This window comes from Cibotium barometz, chromosome 15 (assembly GCF_041138505.1).
Source record: "Cibotium barometz isolate CiBa-2024 chromosome 15, ASM4113850v1, whole genome shotgun sequence".
Lineage (NCBI taxonomy): Eukaryota > Viridiplantae > Streptophyta > Polypodiopsida > Cyatheales > Cibotiaceae > Cibotium > Cibotium barometz.
This window is the reverse complement of record NC_141060.1, coordinates 25,508,352-25,528,430: the sequence shown is the minus strand read 5'-3', so window position 1 is coordinate 25,528,430 and position 20,079 is coordinate 25,508,352.

Sequence of the window (20,079 nt, the reverse complement as noted above, 5' to 3'; positions counted from 1 at the left end):
TGGCAGGAGATCTTGACCTTGTTTATGTCAGCACAGAGGATCAGGTAGCTGACATCTTTACCAAAGCATTGGGTACAGAGAAGCTCCTCAGATTCAGGGCTTCGCTTGGTGTACATGAGATGGAGTTGAGCTCGAGGGGGAGTGTTGAGATATCGAGCTCCTCTAGTGAGGCGGTGGCCACTGATGACCCGCCTGGGGGATAGGCCCCACACTTACACCACTGGCATGGTTGGTGAGATCTTGGGTGATATGCGGCCAGTGGGATGACAGGCTGTGTGACAGCCATTCTAGAGACTGGCATAGTTATAGCGCCAGCTCATTTAGTCAGGTTCACACTATAGAGAACCCGTGTATGTATTGGTTGAGTACCTTTCATATTATGAGTACTCTTATTCTTGTATATGATGTGTTGAGTAGAGAAGAAGAAGATTTTCAGCCTCTCACCTGGTGTGTTCTCTATTAGGGTTTTCTGAGTGTGTGTGTGTGCGCTTGCAAGAGCTCAAGCTCTCTTCCCCCCTGCATCTTTTCAGGGGCAAGGCAGTGCGAAGCGGCATACAAATGAAAGAGGACCTCGTCAACATAGGTAAGTCATTATTTTCCTAGAAGCTAGAGGGCACCTTGACCACCAACCTATAGTTGGATACACAACCTCCACAGCTAGGAAACTTTGTACCCATGTCTACCTAAACTTTGCAAGCACAAGTAAGCTTTCCAAACACCATTGAAATGGAGTGGGTGCACAACGATGCACAAATGATGCACTCAAATATGGGGAAGCTACAATCCATCATCAAGGAAAAGCACACTACCCTACAAATAGTGATAAGCCAACAGGAACCCCTACTGGAGGAGCTACGCATGAGAATAATGGAAGCCGGATAAAATGCAGAAATAGATCTAGTAGCTCCAACAGGCTAGTTAAAAAATGAAGAAGAAGATGGATGAAATGGAGATGATGGCCAAGAGAGACTAGAAGACTATGCAAATGTATACATAATTAAATGAAGAAGAAGATGGATGAAATGGAGATGATGGCCAAGAGAGACTAGAAGACTATGCAAATGTATACATAATTAAATAGGGACATAGAAAACCTAGCCACAATAGAAGGGAAGTCACCTTGATCTGAGAGGAGCACATTAAAATCATAAGAGATATACATGATAGGGCTAATAGGGATAAAGTGGAGATGGTGAAGGTAGAAGCCAAACTGGAACCAGCAAAAGATTTGGAAGCACCAACCATCAATGGAGTGGGCGAAGAAGCTGAAAATAGCAAAGGACGCACCAGTAGAGAAGAGGAGTTGCACAAGGAAAATGAGTAGCTATAAGGCAATAAATAGAAGCCTGGAAAAGATATTTGTAGTCTTTAAAGGAAAAGGGAAAAGCCGGGGGTGCAACTAGAAGGGAAGGGGAAGGAAATTGTTTTATATATTGCATCAATGATAGATCTCATCCCCCAAAAATGTATTAAAGAATCATACATGGGTAGCCACAGAGAAGTTGGAAAAAAGAGATATCCATGCAGCTTCTCTTAGATTCCAGATAGAAGAATTAGATGTGTAGAACAAATAAAAAGATAGCACGATGATCCAGGCTCTAAAAAGGGAGATCGAAGAAGGCACACCCACAAGGGTGATTGGATCCAAAGGTGGCTAGATGACCATAAGTGAGTTGAACATCACTTTGATGACAACAAAACCTTAGGAGAAAAATAGATCAGATGGAGGCAATGAAGAAAACCATGCTACAAAAGTGCAATTGAAGGACAAAATGCTTCAAGAATTTCAAAGTTGGTGGGCCAAAAGAGAGAAAAGGGAAGGGAGGGCATGCAAAGCTTAGTGCAAGAAGAAATATTGGGACATAGGTAAGTCATTATTTTTGCAGAGGCTAGAGAAGCAACAAACAGGAGGGCACCTTAACCACCAACCTATAGTTGGATACACAACCTCCACATCTAGGACACTCTGCACCCATGTCTGCCTAAACTTTGTAAGCACAAGGGAAGCTTTCCAAAGACCATTGAAATGCAATGGGTGCAGGGAGCCCAACATTACGTTCAATGATGCACTCAAATATGAGGAAGCTACAATCCATCATCAAGGAAAATGAGGTTTCCCTACAAATAGTGATAAGCGAGCAAGAACCCCTACAAGAGGAGCTACGCATGAGAATAATTGAAGTGCACTGACTCAATAAAATGTAGAAATAGATCTAGTAGATCCAACAGCCTAGTAAAAAATGAAGAAGGAGATAGAGGAATTGAAGGAGGCGATGTCCAAGAAAGACTAGGAGACTATGCAAATGGAGAAGTAATTAAATAGGGACATAGAAAACCTAGCCAGAATAGAAGTCAAGTCACCCTAATCTGAGAGGAGCACATAAAAATCATAAGAGATGTCTTAGCCAGGGCTAACAGGGATAAAGTGGAGGTGGTGAAGATAGAAGCCAAATTGGCACTTCTAGATGGTAAGAATTGTACGTGCTAGACGCGGAGAGAATGGAGCAGTGGGAAGGTGTGGGGAGATGCACAAGAAAGAGCTTAGAAGGACAAGGAGAAGGGACCTAAGGGAGACGCACCAAGGAGAAGGGACCTAAGGGAGATGCACCAAGGAAGCTAGCGAGCTTAAAGCTCTATAGAAAACCTTAGGAATAGGCTTCGAGACAAGGAAAGAAGATAATATTTGAATTTGGAGAGAAAAATACCATGAAAAAAAAGGGGAAGATTGCCAAGGAGGGAGCCAATGGGGCAACGGCAGTGCTAAGCAGCATACAACTCAAGGAGTACCTAGCTAACATAGGTAAGTCATTATTTTTCTAGAAGCTGGAGAAGCAACAAATAGGAGGGCACCTTGACCACCAACATATAGTTCGATATGCAACCTCCACAGCTAGGACACTTTGCACCCATGTCTACCTAAACTTTGCAAGCACAAGTAAGCTTTCCAAACACCATTGAAATGGAGTGGGTTCAGGGAGCCCTACCTTACGTTCAACGATGCACAAATGATGCACTCAAATATGAGGAAGCTACAATCTATCATCAAGGAAAAGCACGTTGCCCTACAAGGATAAGCCAACAGGAACCCCTACTGGAGGAGCTACACATGAGAATAATGGAAGCAAGCTAACTGAATAAAATGCAGAAATAGATCTAGTAGCTCCAACATGCCAGTTAAAAATGAAGAAGAAGATGGAGGAAATGAAGGAGACGATGACCAAGAAAGACTAGGAGACTATGCAAATGTAGACAGAATTAAATAGGGACATAGAGTACCTAGCCATAATAGAAGGGCAAGTCACCTTGATCTAAGAGGAGCACATCAAAATCATAAGAGATGTACAAGATAGGGCTGAGAGGGATAAAATGGAGATGGTGATGCTAGAAGCCAGACTGGTAGTTCTCATAGAATTGTACGTGCTAGACGCGGAATGAATGGAGAAATGGGAAGTTGGATGATGTTAAGGAGGTGTGAGGAGATTATCTGGAAAAGCTAACATCAGTAATGCAAGCCCCCACATCTTCCTACAAACAATTGTCTCCCCACCAGTCAAGAGGTGGAAATCCAGATGGAGCGTCCAAAAATCCCAATCCAGCCCTGATAACAGGCCTAGAACCAACAAAAGATTTGGAAGCACCAACCACCAATGGAGTAGGTAAGAAGCTAAACATAGCAGAGGAGGAACCGGTATAGAAGATGAGTTGCACAAGGAAAATGAGCAGCTTAGGCAATAAATAGAAGCCTAGAAAAGGGATTTGTAGTCTTGAAAGGAGAACGGAAAAAGCTGGGGGCACAACCAGAAGGGAAGGGGAAGGAGAATTTTTTATATATTGCATCATTGATAGATCTCATTCCCAAAAATGAATTAAAGAATCATGCATGGGTAGCCAGAAAGAAGCTAGAAGAAAGAGATAATCATGCAGCTTCTCTTAGAGTCCAGATAGAAGAGCTAGACATGTATAACAAATAAAAAGATGGCAAGACCATCTAGGCTCTAAAAAGGGAGATCGAGGAAGCCACACCTACAAGGGTGACTAGATCCAAAGGTGGCAAGATGACCATAAATGAGTTGAACGTCACTTTGATGACAACAAATGCTGACCTTAGGAGAAAAACAGATCAGATGGAGGCTATGAAGAAAGCCCATGCTATGAAAGTGCAATTCAAGTACAAAATGCTTCAAGAATTTAAAAGTTGGTGGGCCAAAAGAGAAGAAGGAGCAAGGGAGGACATGCAAAGGTAAGTGCAAGAAGAAATTTTAGGACGTAAAAGATTAAATGTTTGGAAGAAGACCGCGTTTAGATGTATGCAAAATCTCATCCAGAATGGCATAGCAGAGGTGGGTACCATGAGGCCTTCCAATTGGGATGACATTGCTAAATTCATGAGCTAGATGAAATTATAACCTTCATTAGGGGCTATTTTGCAAACAGTTTATCTAACTATGTGTTTAGAATCAAATTTTGAGATAAACACAAAAGTTTTAGTGGATAAGAAACTCTAAAAGAGTGCAAGAGACTATAGAAAGCCAAATCCCTTTTATTTTTAAGTTATTAGAGTGCAAAGTGGAGCACTTACTATTTTTGGTAGTTTTATGCTAAAAACACAACTTTGGCTATTTTGAATGCTCTCAAAGAGACCTTAGAACCATCACTGAGACATGCTTTATAGAGCATTAGAAGTCCTAAAATTTTGTAGTTTTGATTTTTCTCTCATTCAAAATAGATTGGAAGATATTACTCTCCCGAAGAGCGGTTATTCAGCTTCGCCTTAGAAATTGCTATCAAGATTGACTATCTTATCTATATACATCAGATGGACTAAAGCATAAGCAAAGTTAAGACTTTGCTATAGGGACTAGAGAAGACCTCTCTTGTTAGAACATGATAATTGATTATGTTAAAAACAAGGAGTCCACTGTGACTTAAAAGATAAAGAGAAGGAAAAGAGTGTTTAAATTAAAAGCTTGTTTTATAGAAATTGATTGTGATTGATTTGAATATGCATGCCTTGAAACATTATGGACTAGAGATGAGTGTGAGATGATATGTATAAGTTATGATTACTTTGTCTTGAGATGGATGATTGATATGCACGCGTTGTCGTGCCATGGCACGTCTATGGTGTGAAACCATGCATACGAGACTATTAAATGCAAATCTAGATGCATGGGATTAAGTGCTATGACGAGTCATTATATGATGCCCATGTACATATGTTCATATTGTAAATGAGGTTCAATAAGACGAGCTGAGGCTGAGTCAGGTCTCAAAGCTTTTGTATGTGAGTGTGGTGGTGATGGTTCTGCTGTTACTCAGACCTCATGGGTAAGTTGGAAACACTCAGTTATATACATGGTCTGCGTGGCTATGTAAATGATGGTATGAGTGGCTCGCCAAAGGGATATGTCAATGATGTTAATGGCTACCCATGTGCATAATGTGTAGTAGCTTCTCTATGGTATCGATGGGCCGAGTCAATGAATACCTCTTACGGGAGTGCAAGCATGAGGCATGCTTTAGTAGACTTATGACATGTATATGATGTTTGATGTAGCTTTGGTCCAAGCATTTTGCATATGAGAAATAGACATATCATATGTATTGAAGCTTATGAGGGCAGCTTGCGTGGCAGCAAAAGAAGAAATATCCGAAAACAATGTAAAAAGAAAGGTGGCGCATGAGTTTTTTCAAACTGGGGAAATACGTGAAAATAGCTGCAAAAGGCGGGTGCGTCCGATTTCCTTGCGGGAAAGGGGAGAAAAACTAGAGAAGCGGCATGCGCAGAGAAGAGGTGTGCAGAAAATGATAACCAGGGGTGCTTTCTACCAGTAATAAAAAAATGAGAACTGCAGCTGCTGTATTAAGCATGTTGGGGTTAGAATTAAAGAGAAAATGCGTGCTATCCAAGGAGATGGTTTTCAAATAATACCTATTCTCTGCCTTGTGCGGTCTGCAGCGAAGCGACCATATGGGAATTAGCAAAAATCAAGAAAAATTCGCCTTGTTTACTTTCAGATAAGTGATGTTTTTTATTTATTTTTATTCACTAACCTACCTACGATTTGGAAAATCGTAAAGCCTATAAACCTTTAAAGGTTTTGTAAATTAAGAAGAACTTGGATTTGAAGAGTCGTGGAATCAAAGCATCAAAAATACGTGGAATCAAAGCATCAAAAATACAGTAAGGTTTCTGGAAATTGGATTTTGCTTTCTACTCAAATGGATTTTGGAATGCAAGTCATGGAGTTTCTTAGAATCACATGAGCATGTTATAGATATGCCATATGTCATCTTTTGTTTGTGAGTTGTTGGAATTGAAAAGCAGGTTTTCAGGAGATAAAGAGACACCTTGAAATGATGGATTTGGAGTCACTTGATGTATGTGATGTGAATGGCCACATGTATGTGGGAATTTTTTGAAGATTATGTTGTGCCTACATGTGAATGGTTTGAGGCATTTGGAAAAAGGAGTCAGTAAATCTATGCTTGGAACGGGACATGCACTTGATACACAATTTATGTGCAACCATCAGGCTGAATTTGGGAATGTATTGAGGTGAATTGGAACATGTTTATGTCATCAAAAATGGAGATGTCCTATGATCCTTGGAGAGTTATGTGTGTGAGTTTCCTTGTGGGAATCAGAAGCTACTCTCACAGCTAGAAGTCTCGTACTTTCCCAGCGACATCACCCACGTCACGACAGTTTTTGGTGAACCCGACGTGAAACTGCTAGGGTGAGAGTGTGGTGAAATATACAGGGAAGCTATGGCTGAGAATCCTGAGGGTCAGGGGGTTCATTTTGACCCCGGGGTTATGCAGATGTTTCAGATGTTTTCTATGTATATGCAACAGCAGCAAGCTGCTGAGAGGGGACAGATTTCCAGAACCAAAGCACTGCAATCAATTGTGAAAAAGGTGGATCAATTTGATGGAAAGGATATCACAAAGTACCTGCGCAATTACATAAAGGAAATGGAGCTAAACAGGGTGACTGAGGAGGATATGGTTTGAAGCTTTGAGCTGGTATGTGTTCCTGAAATAAGAGAGCGCATAAGAGGATTGCAGACAGCACATGGTGGCAGAAATTGGGAGGAGTTCAAGCTTGCTTTAAAGGACGAATATTTCATGGAGGATTCTGAGCGAGTGACCAAACGAACTTTCTTGGAATGGGTCACAAAACCCAAAATGGGAATTTCTGCCACAGAGTTGCTAAGAGAGTTTGAGAAGCGCTATGCCCAGCTGTCAAGGATAGAGCGCACAACTTTGGATAGAGAAAAAATAGAGCTCTTCTTACAAGCAGCTGGGAAAGATCTCTAAGAAAAACTGGAAATTCTCCTTGAGGATAAGGATACAGAGCAGGGACTAAAGAGTGATGCGGTCACCATGCTAGCAAAGCGGCAACGAAGGAGGGATAAAATGGTGATGAGCTCGGCAACCCCTATAACTGCTGTTACCCCTGAGAATCTACCAAAACCAGTTGTTGTAATCCCAAAGGTAGAAGGGCTGATGGAAGAACTTATTAAGGGCATGCGAGACCTAAAATTGAAGATGTCCAGGATTGAAGAAAAGGGGCTACCATTAGGTCAGGCTTCTATGCAAAGGCCTCAAAGCAAAGAAGGGTTTACATACAGATGCATATGGTGTGATGACCCAGAACATGCAAAGAAAGATTGTGCTAGCTATAAAGAAGCCCTCAAAAATCAACTTGTGTTTTTCAAAGATGGGAAAATCCACCTTACAGAGACTGGTCTTCCATTAAGTACAAACTTTGGGAAAGGAGGGATGAAAAAGCTGGTTGAGGATATGGCTGCTAGTCATGCCATCTCTATGGTTGAGGCAGCAACCTATGGATTAAAGGCTGATCAATCAAAGCAGGGATCTGAGAATGATGAAGATTATGAGAATGAAGATTTTTGGCCATCAACCAATGGAATTAATTGCGTCAAAGAAGGTGTCTAAGCAAGCTTTGCATGAGGCAGGTGACTGTATACGTCTTGAGACTGGCTGGGAGGAGCTTGTGGATTCTTTATCTGTTCATGCCTACATTGCTAAATGCCAGAATAATGAGGCACAGGTAGAGGAGAAGCGTAAAAGGGAAAATGAGGAAGGAGGGCCATCAAAAAGGGTCACTTGTGGTAGTGAAAAGAAGGATCCTGGGCCATCACATATGTCTCCACTGCATAGCAGACCTCCACAGGAAGTATCAATGGAAGAAGTGCCAGCAAAAATGTAGCATGAGAAGGAGAAGGGTAAAGGGAAAAGTCCACTCTACAAGCTTCAATCTGATATTGAAGCCGCAACAGATCTCAAAAAGGTGCTTGAAGAGAGGATTCTAAACAGCAGGGTGGAACTTACACTAGGGGAAGTCTTGGGGATTGCAAAGAAAGAATTCCATGATGAGATAATTGATATTATACGAAGGAAAAGGCAATCCATAATTGAATCTATTCCATCACAAGGGGAGGCAAGCACTTCCAAGGCTCATGGGGTACAGGTACAGCAAAAGGAAGAGAGAGAAGATGTGGTGGAATGTAATCACTCTGCTGATGGGGCACGACAAGTGCACTTTGTGGAAGAGGATGATGAAAAATAAGTTCTTACAAAGAGTCATTACTCTAGGAGCCATTGGGCAAGGGCCACCACTGAAACCCTTGTCAAGATAGGTGACTTGGAAGAGCCGTATGTCGCTCTAATCGACCATGGGTCTGAAATAAATCTTATGGCTAAAAATCTCTACAACAAATGTAAGTGGCCAATGGATGTAGATCATGGGTGGATGATTAAAGCAGCTAATAACTCATCTGGAGAGCTCTATGCAGCATGTCCAAATGTAAGGATAACTATAGGGGATGTGAAAGATGATCAGAACTTCTTTGTTCAGGAGATGTCATCGTATCCCCTCATCCTTGGGCAACCCTACATTACAACTATGAGGATGGAAACAAAAGTTTTGGATGATGGCTCGGCATATGCAAGAATAAGGAGTAAAGATGGCAAGAAAGCTGTTCAGTTCTTGACAGTTTGCATTAACCATGAAAGAAACCGTGAGTCTCTTCGAGCACAGTCACTCCCAAAGATAAATAGAGAATTCATGAACTACAGGGAGATGAGGGATTTTGGCCAGGTGCCATTGTAAAGCGGGATTCCAATGGTACAAAGGAAAATGAGTTCTCGCAGGACTCAATCAATGTAAATAACTTTTCAGTAAATTTTCAGGGATTTTCTAGCTATGGGTCACTGATCTTTGTAATAAGCAAGGATTTGAAGCGTGGCATGCGTAGACATGTACAAAATGAACAAAAAAGTCTTGAGGAGTGTGGTCTTTTGGAGAAGAATGAGTTTATTTTGGGGGTGCTTGATGAGGTGTCATTTGTAGATACTATGGATGTGCTTTTTGATATGGGAAGAGCATGCTTACAGGGTGGAAATGAAATGATAGAGGTGTCATCTGTGGAGATGTATGATATAATCCGGGAATTTGAGGGGTTGGAATGTAAAAACATGAATTGCGAGATGGATGCTCATGTTGATACAAAGTATAAAACAATTGCAAAGAAGGTGAAACCAGTTGCCTTGCCCTTGCCACCAGGAAGCAAGGAAAAATTAGATGAAGCCTCTATGCAACCGAATCTCAGAGATCCAAAGAAAATTGGGCATAAGTTTACACAGGAAACCCTAAAAGAGCTGAAGATTGGTGAAAAGGATTTTCTGTTGCCAGTTGAAAGGGAATGCTTTAAGGAGATGCTTGTAAAACATGGGAAGGCCTTTGCTTTTCAGCCACATGAGATAGGCTGTGTTGATCCAAGCATAATAGCACCAATGGTGATCTTCACTATTCCACATGTGCCCTGGAACCTGCAGCCAATTCCAGTACCAAAGGCTCTCTTGCCAAAGCTGATGGAATTACTAAAAGAAAAGATTAGGATGGGAATTTTGGAGCCATCATGCTCTCCATATTCCAACAGATGGTTTATCGTGCCAAAGAAAAATGGAACATTGCGCTTCATTCAAGACATGCAACCTGTAAACAAAGTTACAATCAGGAATGTGGGAGCAGGTCCGATTGGATGAGTTTGCAGAAGCATTTGCAGGGAAAGCTATATACTCTATGGGTGATCTGTATTCGGGATATGATCAGTTCCAGCTGGATATACAAAGCAGGGACGACCACAATGAAAATTCCTTTGGGATTAGTAAGGATGTGTGCCTTACCACAGGGAGCCACCAACTCAGTGGCACATATGATGAATGGAATGAATAAAGTCTTGTGAGACTTCATACCACAAATAACTATGCCTTTTCTGGATGATGTGCCAATAAAAGGCTGTGATGAGAAAGACAAAGATGGGGATTTGGATTCAAAAGGGTGCCGCAAGTTTGTGGCAAATCATATAAAGGATTGTGATATGATTCTATCCAGGCTTGAAGAGGTGAATCTTACTTTATCTGGACTGAAATCAGTGTTTGGGGTTGGTGAAGTGCTAATAGTGGGACATCTTTGTAGTACTAGTGGACGCCGACCTTGTCCAGCCAAGATAGATGCAATACAAAGAATAAAAGAGATATGCATTAATGTTACAGAGCTGAGGAGATTTCTTGGTGCATGTGTCTTTTATGTTATATGGATTCCGCATTATGCACATGTAGCAGATCCTCTTTATCAACTTTTGAGGAAAAATCAAAAATTTTTGTGGAGTGCAGCACATACTAAAGCTATGCGGAAGCTGAAATATCTGCTTCAATCATCACCTACTCTAAGGAAGGCAGATTATGAGTGTGGTAGGCCTGTGATTGTTAGAGTTGATACTAGTCCTACTGGGATAGGATGGGCAGTAGGGCAAGATGATGAGGATGATCACAGGTATGTAATCAGATTTGGAGCAAAGGTATTAAGCATTCGACAACGAAAATATCCGCAGGTCAAGAGAGAGTTATGGGGAATAGTCATTGCTCTAAAATGTGAAAAAGAATATCTTATTGGGGCATCTGTACTTGTGGAAACTGATTGCTTGCCACTTCTTGGGATGATAGCAAGCTGTACCACTCTGGATATTGCTATGCTTAGGTGGATTGCCTATATCAAATCACTAAATCTTGAGTTTGAGCATATTGTAGGAAAAGATAATCCAGTTGCAGATATGCTATCAAGAGCCAGGTATGAAGATGAAAAAGAGATGATTAGTGACATTGATGATGTAGGTACAAAGTTCTACACTACTGCATATGCAAAAGGGGACCATACTTGCTTATCAAATGCACTTGAGTCTTTTACTGAGGAAATGTATGAAGGAGATTGGTTGCTTATTGGTCAATACTTGAGTACTCTAACAAGACAGGAAAATTGGTCTGACTCAGAATTTAAGAGGATCCGCAGAAAAGCATATGGTTATTTTCTAAAGGATGGGTACCTCTGGAAGCATCCTAAGCAGAGGAATGCTATGCCACAGAGAGTCATATGTCATAAAGAGACTCAAGGGAAGCTTGTAAAAGAATTCCATGAGAGTCTCTGGGCTGGACATCGAAGTGTGTGGGCCACCTTTACCAAAATAAAGGAAAAATATTGGTGGAAAGGAATGTACAAGGATATTTCCCAATATGTGGAAACATGCATGGTATGTCAAATGTACTCAAATGTGTGACATCGTGATGGCTTGCAACCAACCTACCTACCTGCCATGCACTACAAATGGGTAGTGGATCTAGTTACAGTGCCTTTGGGAATTTGGCAGATGCGGTACATAGCACTTGCAAGGGAAGATTTGACAAATCAGGTAGAAGGACGTGCTCTTAGAACAAAGAGTCGGAAACAATATGCAAATTTCTCTTGGAAGATGTGATTTGCCGGTATGGTTGTGTTGGGAAAATAACAGCTGATAGGGGTGAGCTAGATGTTGAAGAAGCAAGGGAATTCTTCTCTAGAATTGGCATCAAACTGTCCCTAAAATGTGCTTACAATCCTGAGGGCAATGGTAAAAGTGAGCGAGGACATCCTCCAATCATTAAAGCTTTGGCTAAGGCATGCAGAGAAAGAATGCGAGAGTGGCCAAGGCTGCTACCATATGCTTTGTGGGCTGACCGTACAACTCATAGCTCAGCGAACAGGATAGATGCCTGCAGAATTAATGTATGGTCAGAAGCCAGTAATGCCAGTTGAAGAAGTAGTTCCAACTTGGAATGTATTGCCCTGGGTGGAAGGATTGAGCACGGAGGACCTCCTTGCATTGCGAATAAGGTAGAGCTTGCTAAAGCTTGCTTGAAAGATGCCTGCAGAATTAATGTATGGTCAGAAGCCAGTAATGCCAGTTGAAGAAGTAGTTCCAACTTGGAATGTATTGCCCTGGGTGGAAGGATTGAGCAGGGAAGACCTCCTTGCATTGCGAAAAAGGCAGTTGGAGAGGATTGAGCAGGGAAGACCTCCTTGCAGTTGGAGAGGAGGCCTGAAGATGTAGAGCTTGCTAAAGCTCGCTTGAAAGATGCAAGGTTGAAAAATAAAGAAAGATTTGATAGAAGACACAGACTCCGGCCAAAACCTATTGAAGAAGGTGATTGGGTCCTAATGTATGATAGTAGCCTTGACAACCAATTCACTGTTCAAAGAAAATTTGCAAAAAGATGGTTTGGCCCTTACATTGTCAAGCATGTGCATGGAAATGCCACGTATACCCTGTGTGAGCTTGATGGAACAGAGATAAAGAATCTTGTAGCAGGCAAAAGGATCAAGATGTTTAAAAGAAGGCTTGACAGAGATCCTTTTGATTCACAGGGAACTCAGGATGAGAGGCTTGATAGTGAAAACATGGATATGGCTGAAGAGGAAGAGGATGATTTCCCTAATAATGTAGAAGATGAAGACGACATCCAGATATATGTGGATCTTAATGATGATTTGGCACATACCAGAGGATGTGCAGGTTTAGAGGGGGTGGATGTCGTGCCATAGCACGTCTATGGTGTGAAACCATGCATATGAGACTATTAAATGCAAATCTAGATGCATGGGATTAAGTGCTATGACGAGTCATTATATGATGCCCATGTACATATGTTCATATTGTAAATGAGGTTCAATAAGACGAGCTGAGGCTGAGTCAGGTCTCGAAGCTTTTGTATGTGAGTGTGGTGGTGATGGTTCTGCTGCTACTCAGACCTCATGGGTAAGTTGGAAACACTCAGTTATATACATGGTCTGCGTGGCTATATAAATGATGGTATGAGTGGCTCGCCAAAGGGATATGTTAATGATGTTAATGGCTACCCATGTGCATAATGTGTAGTAGCTTCTCTATGGTATCGATGGGCCGAGTCAATGAATACCTCTTACGGGAGTGCAAGCATGAGGCATGCTTTAGTAGACTTATGACATGTATATGATGTTTGATGTAGCTTTGGTCCAAGCATTTTGCATATGAGAAATAGACATATCATATGTATTGAAGCTTATGAGGGCAGCTTGCGTGGCAGCAAAAGAAGAAATATCCGAAAACAATGTAAAAAGAAAGGTGGCGCATGAGTTTTTTTGAACTGGGGAAATATGTGAAAATAGCTGCAAAAGGCGGGTGCACCCGATTTCCTTGCGGGAAAGGGGAGAAAAACCAGAGAAGCGGCGTGCGCAGAGAAGAGGTGTGCAAAAAATGATAACCAGGGGTGCTTTCTACCAGTAATAAAAAAATGAGAACTGGAGCTGCTGTATTAAGCATGTTGGGGTAAGAATTAAAGAGAAAAATGCGTGCTATCCAAGGAGATGGTTTTCAAATAATACCTATTCTCTGCCTTGTGCGGTCAGTGAAGCGACCATATGGGAATTAGCAAAAATCAAGAAAAATTCGCCTTGTTTACTTTCAGATAAGTGATGTTTTTTTTTAATTTTTATTCACTAACCTACCTACCATTTGGAAAATGGTAAAGCCTATAAACCTTTAAAGGTTTTGTAAATTAAGAAGAACTTGGATTTGACGAGTCGTGGAATCAAAGCATCCAAAATACGTGGAATCAAAGCATCAAAAATACAGTAAGGTTTCTGGAAATTGGATTTTGCTTTCTACTCAAATGGATTTTGGAATGCAAGTCATGGAGTTTCTTAGAATCACATGAGCATGTTATAGATATGCCATATGTCATCTTTTGTTTGTGAGTTGTTGGAATTGAAAAGCAGGTTTTCAGGAGATAAAGAGACACCTTGAAATGATGGATTTGGAGTCACTTGATGTATGTGATGTGAATGGCCACATGTATGTGGGAATTTTTTGAAGATTATGTTGTGCCTACATGTGAATGGTTTGAGGCATTTGGAAAAAGGAGTCAGTAAATCTATGCTTGGAACGGGACATGCACTTGATACACAATTTATGTGCAACCATCAGGCTGAATTTGGGAATGTATTGAGGTGAATTGGAACATGTTTATGTCATCAAAAATGGAGATGTCCTATGATCCTTGGAGAGTTATGTGTGTGAGTTTCCTTGTGGGAATTAGAAGCTACTCTCACAGCTAGAAGTCTCGTACTTTCCCAACGACATCACCCACGTCACGACAGCGTATGACTGATTGATATGCATGTGTATAATGAGACTAAAGATGAGATTTCGAGATTCAGTCCACCGACCTAGACAAGGAACACCGGATAGAGAACAAGATTTATGCCTTTTGGGAGCCATTTGGTAGAACCTAGAGAGGATAAGATTCAGAAAGAGGCATACTTAGGATAGCTGCGATGTCCAGTGTGTGGAGGTTAGGTGGAAGGGCATCGGAGAAAGCCCTAGATTGGCTAGATCTTTTGTTGGTGATTCTCTCTCTCATTTAGAGATTTTGTATTGATGAATATTATTGTTACTTTGGATTTATAAACGATTATGGTTTCTTGAAAATCTCTTTGTTTTCTGAAGTATGTGCAATTTATTTGTAAGTTTTGAGAAATTTTGTGTTAGATCATGGAACAAAATATGGATACGTTTCACATTTTCATTCCTAATTTGATCTATTTGTTAACTCTATCCACTTCTATGGATTCCCACACTCCCTTTAGGGTTAGTAACATATTCACGCGTTACCAGTACTAAAAATAAATTCAATTTTTTCATAAATGGATAATAAATCTTAAAATTTGGCATAAATATTAAAATAAAAGCTAAATTTGAAAAATGTGAAATTGTGAGATAAGCTCTATAGGATTTACATGTGTAATAGAGTGATTTGTAATATGATTTTACCTAATTTGCTGATTTGATTGGTTTTTAAACATTTCATATACCACCAAATATTTGGAATGAAGCTTCTTCCACAAAAGGCTACTTTTCTTGGTTTTCTAAAGATTACCTCATTCAAAAAAGATTTGGAAAGTTAAAATCAAGCTTAAAAATGACATTCTTTATTTTCTCTATTGCTTATTTATATTGTTTTTCTAAGAAAACCTCTTTTTAGGGATATTGTTAGGAATCTTTAAGGAGAAATGATTGTAACGACCCCTTAAAATCAAGCTTAAAAATGACATTCTTTATTTTCTCTATTGCTTATTTATATTGTTTTTCTAAGAAAACCTCCTTTTAGGGATATTGTTAGGAATCTTTAAGGAGAAATGATTGTAATGATCCCTTTAATTTCCAATGGTGTTTATGTATCAACTAATTCTAACTAGGTTTTGAAGAAGATTCTCCCTCCAAACAAATTGATGCTAGAAACATAGCCTGAAGTGACAAAAACAACTTCCATGAATGTTGTGGATTCAAGTTATATATATGCATATCGTAATAGTTGTGTACTATTTAGGGGTGTCATAGATTTCTCGTATTTAGGGGTGTCCATACAAAGCTTGTTAAATGTTTGTAATTTGAGAACACTTATTTTTACAAGCTAAAAGAAGAATAAGAATATAAAGAATGCAAAAACAATAATGAAGTGGGGCCCTTGTTTTACTTCTTCACATTGATGTAAAGAATCTTGACATAAGTTTGGAAAATAAGAAGAAGAAGAAGAAGGAGGAGGAGGAGGAGAATTCGGGCTCTTCTTCTTTTTCTTTTACGATAACGTAAACTTGATGTGATTATGAAGAAGAGGAACAAGAATCTCTTCGCATTCTTCTTCTTTCTCTTATTTGATTCTCTTTAATCGTCACTTTGTTAACATTCATGCTAAATCATAGAGGGAGATGGTGAGGGGGTGACTATTTTAAAATCTTCTATAGAACATGTATCTAAGGGTACTTTATAAAATCCCCTTAGTTGTATATTTTCCAATTCTAGATACTCTCCTTTAAAACATTCCAATTCTACATACACTCCAATCCTAGCTACACTTCCTATGTATCTATGTTTTTGATAACTAGATACACTCTTGATGTATCTATGTTTTTAATAACTAGATACACTACTCGTGTATCCTTTTACAACATTATACTACATCATGCTCCTGATGTTTCTATGTCTTTAATAACTACATACACTCCTTGTGTATCTTTTACAACATTACAATCCTCATGTATCTATGCTTTTTATTCTTATGTTCTAATGAACTCTTGTGCTACCTTGCATATTTTTTTTTGCGGATGCCCCAAGTGTGCTCAATATTCTAGACATAAAGCTTATAAAAAGGATTTGTTAATATTCTTTGCATGCACATGAAGAAGGTTGACATAAATATGAAGAAGAAGTTCAATTATTCTTTGTCTTATTTTAAGAAGAAGACCAAGAATAAGACCACTTCTTCTTTGTAATTTTCTTCTTGTTGCAAAGTTTTATGTGAATATGAAGAAAAAGAAGAAGAAGAAACATAACATGAATCTTCTTCTTCTTAATGGTATGTACATGCATCTAAAATATACAATATAGGATGCGAGATGGTATTGTACATGCATCTATAATATAGGATCTTTTTTAATCTTTTAAAAGGATGCATCTATAATATAGGATCTTTTTTAATCTTTTAAACACAAGGTGGGGAGGTGCATGGGTTTGGATAAAGACAAAAAGACTCTTTCACCAAGAGATGCATGTCACCACACCTTTGTATGTTTTAGTTCCCAATGTATCTTGGGTCCTTGTTAGATGACACGTTGAAAATGTGGAGGCTCAAATGCAATAGAAGAGAGGCCAAGGCCAAGGTTAGAGAGACAAGACAAGAAACTTGGATGGTCGCGATTGGTCTTAGGGTAATTTTTTTGTAATGTATCCTATATTTTGTTCCATTTATTTAATCATAAATATTCACAATATTTCTCAAGGTTTTTGAAAATCACAACACACTTCAAGAGAAAGAAGATATTTTCAATAGATATAATCGTTTTCCAAGTTTGACAATCCAAAAACACATAATAATTGCCAATACAATTACTCAAAATCAAAGAGAAAATCACCAATAGAAAATCTAGCCAATTTAGGGCTTTTCCTCGATTCCCATATGCCTGGCAGGTAGACAATACCGATCGGCCCGAATCTCAAAATCTCTCTCTCTCTTCTTGCATAGAATCACCTCGAGGCTCTGAAAGAATAGCCGAAAAACCATCCCATGAGAGTAAGTTAAATGACCATGTACGAAAATGATAAAGATATCAATCTTTTTTTTAAAACACTGGAAAGTCGTATCAGATTCATTTCACAAATTCCGGGCAAACCATGCAAAATCTTCAAATGGTATGAACATGGACTTTGTTGCTCTTATGATGATCTATCTTTTTTTTAATTCTTCTCTCTAAAAAATAAAGTTATCTACACCCTCATGCGAAGCCATTACCAAAAATTAAGGGTCTGTGAGGGCCCTATTTTTGGCACCTATTGTGGCTATACTTACTATATAAACCCCTATATGAGTTTCCTTTAATCTAAACTACCCAATGTGACCCTATTATATATTATCTAACATGGTTAGGTATGCTATAGAAATCACTTACAAATGACCACAAAAACCCCAAAATTGACCAAAAATTGACATCTCTAAAATCACTCAATTTGTGGCCAAAATTAATCTTTTATGTCCTCCAAGTATATCTCACTTTTAAACATTAAATATAGATGCTAAAAATCACCAGGTCAACTGGACGCAAAAATATGTACATATGAGTATGTTACATTTTTTTTTGAGTGGAGGGGTGGAGGCTAAAAGGTTAGACAAGAGAGGATGACGAGCTGATATAATAAAGTGGAAGTGGATACATGGAGGAAGGGGATGACATGTCGCTTTTTCCTAGCAATATATTGAGAGAGATCGGAGTAGAGAAACATATGGAGGAAATTTCACTTATACACATAGTTAGCAAAAATAGATAGTATTGTTTACTCTTGAGATGAAATGCTACATACTATTTTCGTATATTAAAACCTAATGTAAAAGGAAAATTTTGCCGACATACAAAATGTAAAGGATACCATATTCATCCTATGTAAATAGGAGAAGCTAGGAAAGAGCCAATGATTGAAAGGCCACTACCTATTTGTTTGTTCCATTGACATGATCTGGATAGTTTTAGAATGATATCAGTGGTGCACCCTAGTGATAGCATATGTAATAACTTTATCGAGTCTTGACAAAAGAATTATTAGCTAAGTCCACTGAGGCAGACTTATGCTTCTTAGCATCGTAGGGTTGTCCCGGAGTATGTGAAGCCTGCTTCGCGTGAGCCGAAGACGGAGATCTCTCGATACTTGCTAATAGCCGTGCTCCCAATGCTCAGCACTTGTCTGTTGGCCGCTAGTACCTTGAGCGTGGGAGAAAAATCCTTCACGACCACGCTCTCCTGCCCTCTCGGTGAGATGCTGGGAGAGTCATTGACGAGGCCATGCGTCTTCGCCTTTACTTCAATGCTGGAGGAGCTACTGTTGCAGATACTTATCTTCTGAGACATATCTGTGTGTGTGTGTGTTTTCCGAATGATTATTGAAAAGAAAACTCGAGGTTGGCTTAGCAGGATTTCGAAGAGGAAAGCAGATAGCAGAGGTCTTGCACATCAGTCGAACGATTCAACGATCATTATATAGAGAAAGAGAGCGGTGGAGCTTGAGTGCTTCTCAAGCTTCTAGAGGAAACTACACCAGAAGCTCTTCTCGTGTGCACTGTGATCGCTTGTGTTCTCGTTGAACCTGCAATAAGGAAGGCCTCCAGCTTGGTTTTGTTGAACCTACAGAGAAGGTGCTATAAGGAAGGCCTCCTTGGTCTCGCGGAAGCCACAAGAAACGTCGCTTGTGAAGCGAGTAGCGTAGAGAGCTGGCAATCGCAACGCCGACCTCCACAGGGTAACTTTGCCGTCCTTCAACAGGTCGCCGTGGAAGCTTGTCTGTGTGTATATACGTATGTGTGTATACATATATATACATAAGTCTATTTTGGATTAACTAGACACTCATCGTTGATGCAATATATAAAACAATCTCCTTCCCCTTCCCTTCTAGTTGTGCCCCTAGCTTTTTCCCTTCTACTTTCAAGACTACAAATCCCATTTATTGCCTAAGCTGCTCATTTTCCTTATGCAACTCCTCTTCTCTACCGGTGCCTCCTTTGCTATGTTGAACTTCTTTCCCTACTCCATTAATGGCTGGTGCTTCCAAATCTTTTGCTGGTTCTAGGCCTGTTGTAAGGCTAGATCGAGATTTCCGGACCCTCCATCTAGATTTCCACCTCTTGACTAGTGGGGAGGCAATTGTTTGTAGGAAGGTGTGGGGGCTTGCATTACTGATGTTAGCTTTTCGAGATAATCTCCCCACACCTCCTTAAGGTCATCCACCGTATGACCTTCCCATTGCTCCAATCTCTCCATGTCTAGCACATACAATTCTACAAGAACTACGAGTCTGGTTCTACCTTCACCATCTCCACTTTATCCCCGTAAGCCCTATCCTGTACATCTCTTAGGATTTTGATGTGCTCCTCTCAGATCAGGGGGTGACTTGCCCTTCTATTATGGCTAGGTTTTCTATGTTCTTAGTTAATTCTGTCTACATTTGCATAGTCTCCTAGTGTTTCTTGGCCATCGTCTCCTTCATTTCCTCCATCTCCTTCTTCATTTTTTTACTGGCCTATTGGAGCTACTAGATCTATTTTTGAATTTTATTTAGTTAGCCTTCTTCCATTATTCTCATGTGTAGCTCCTCC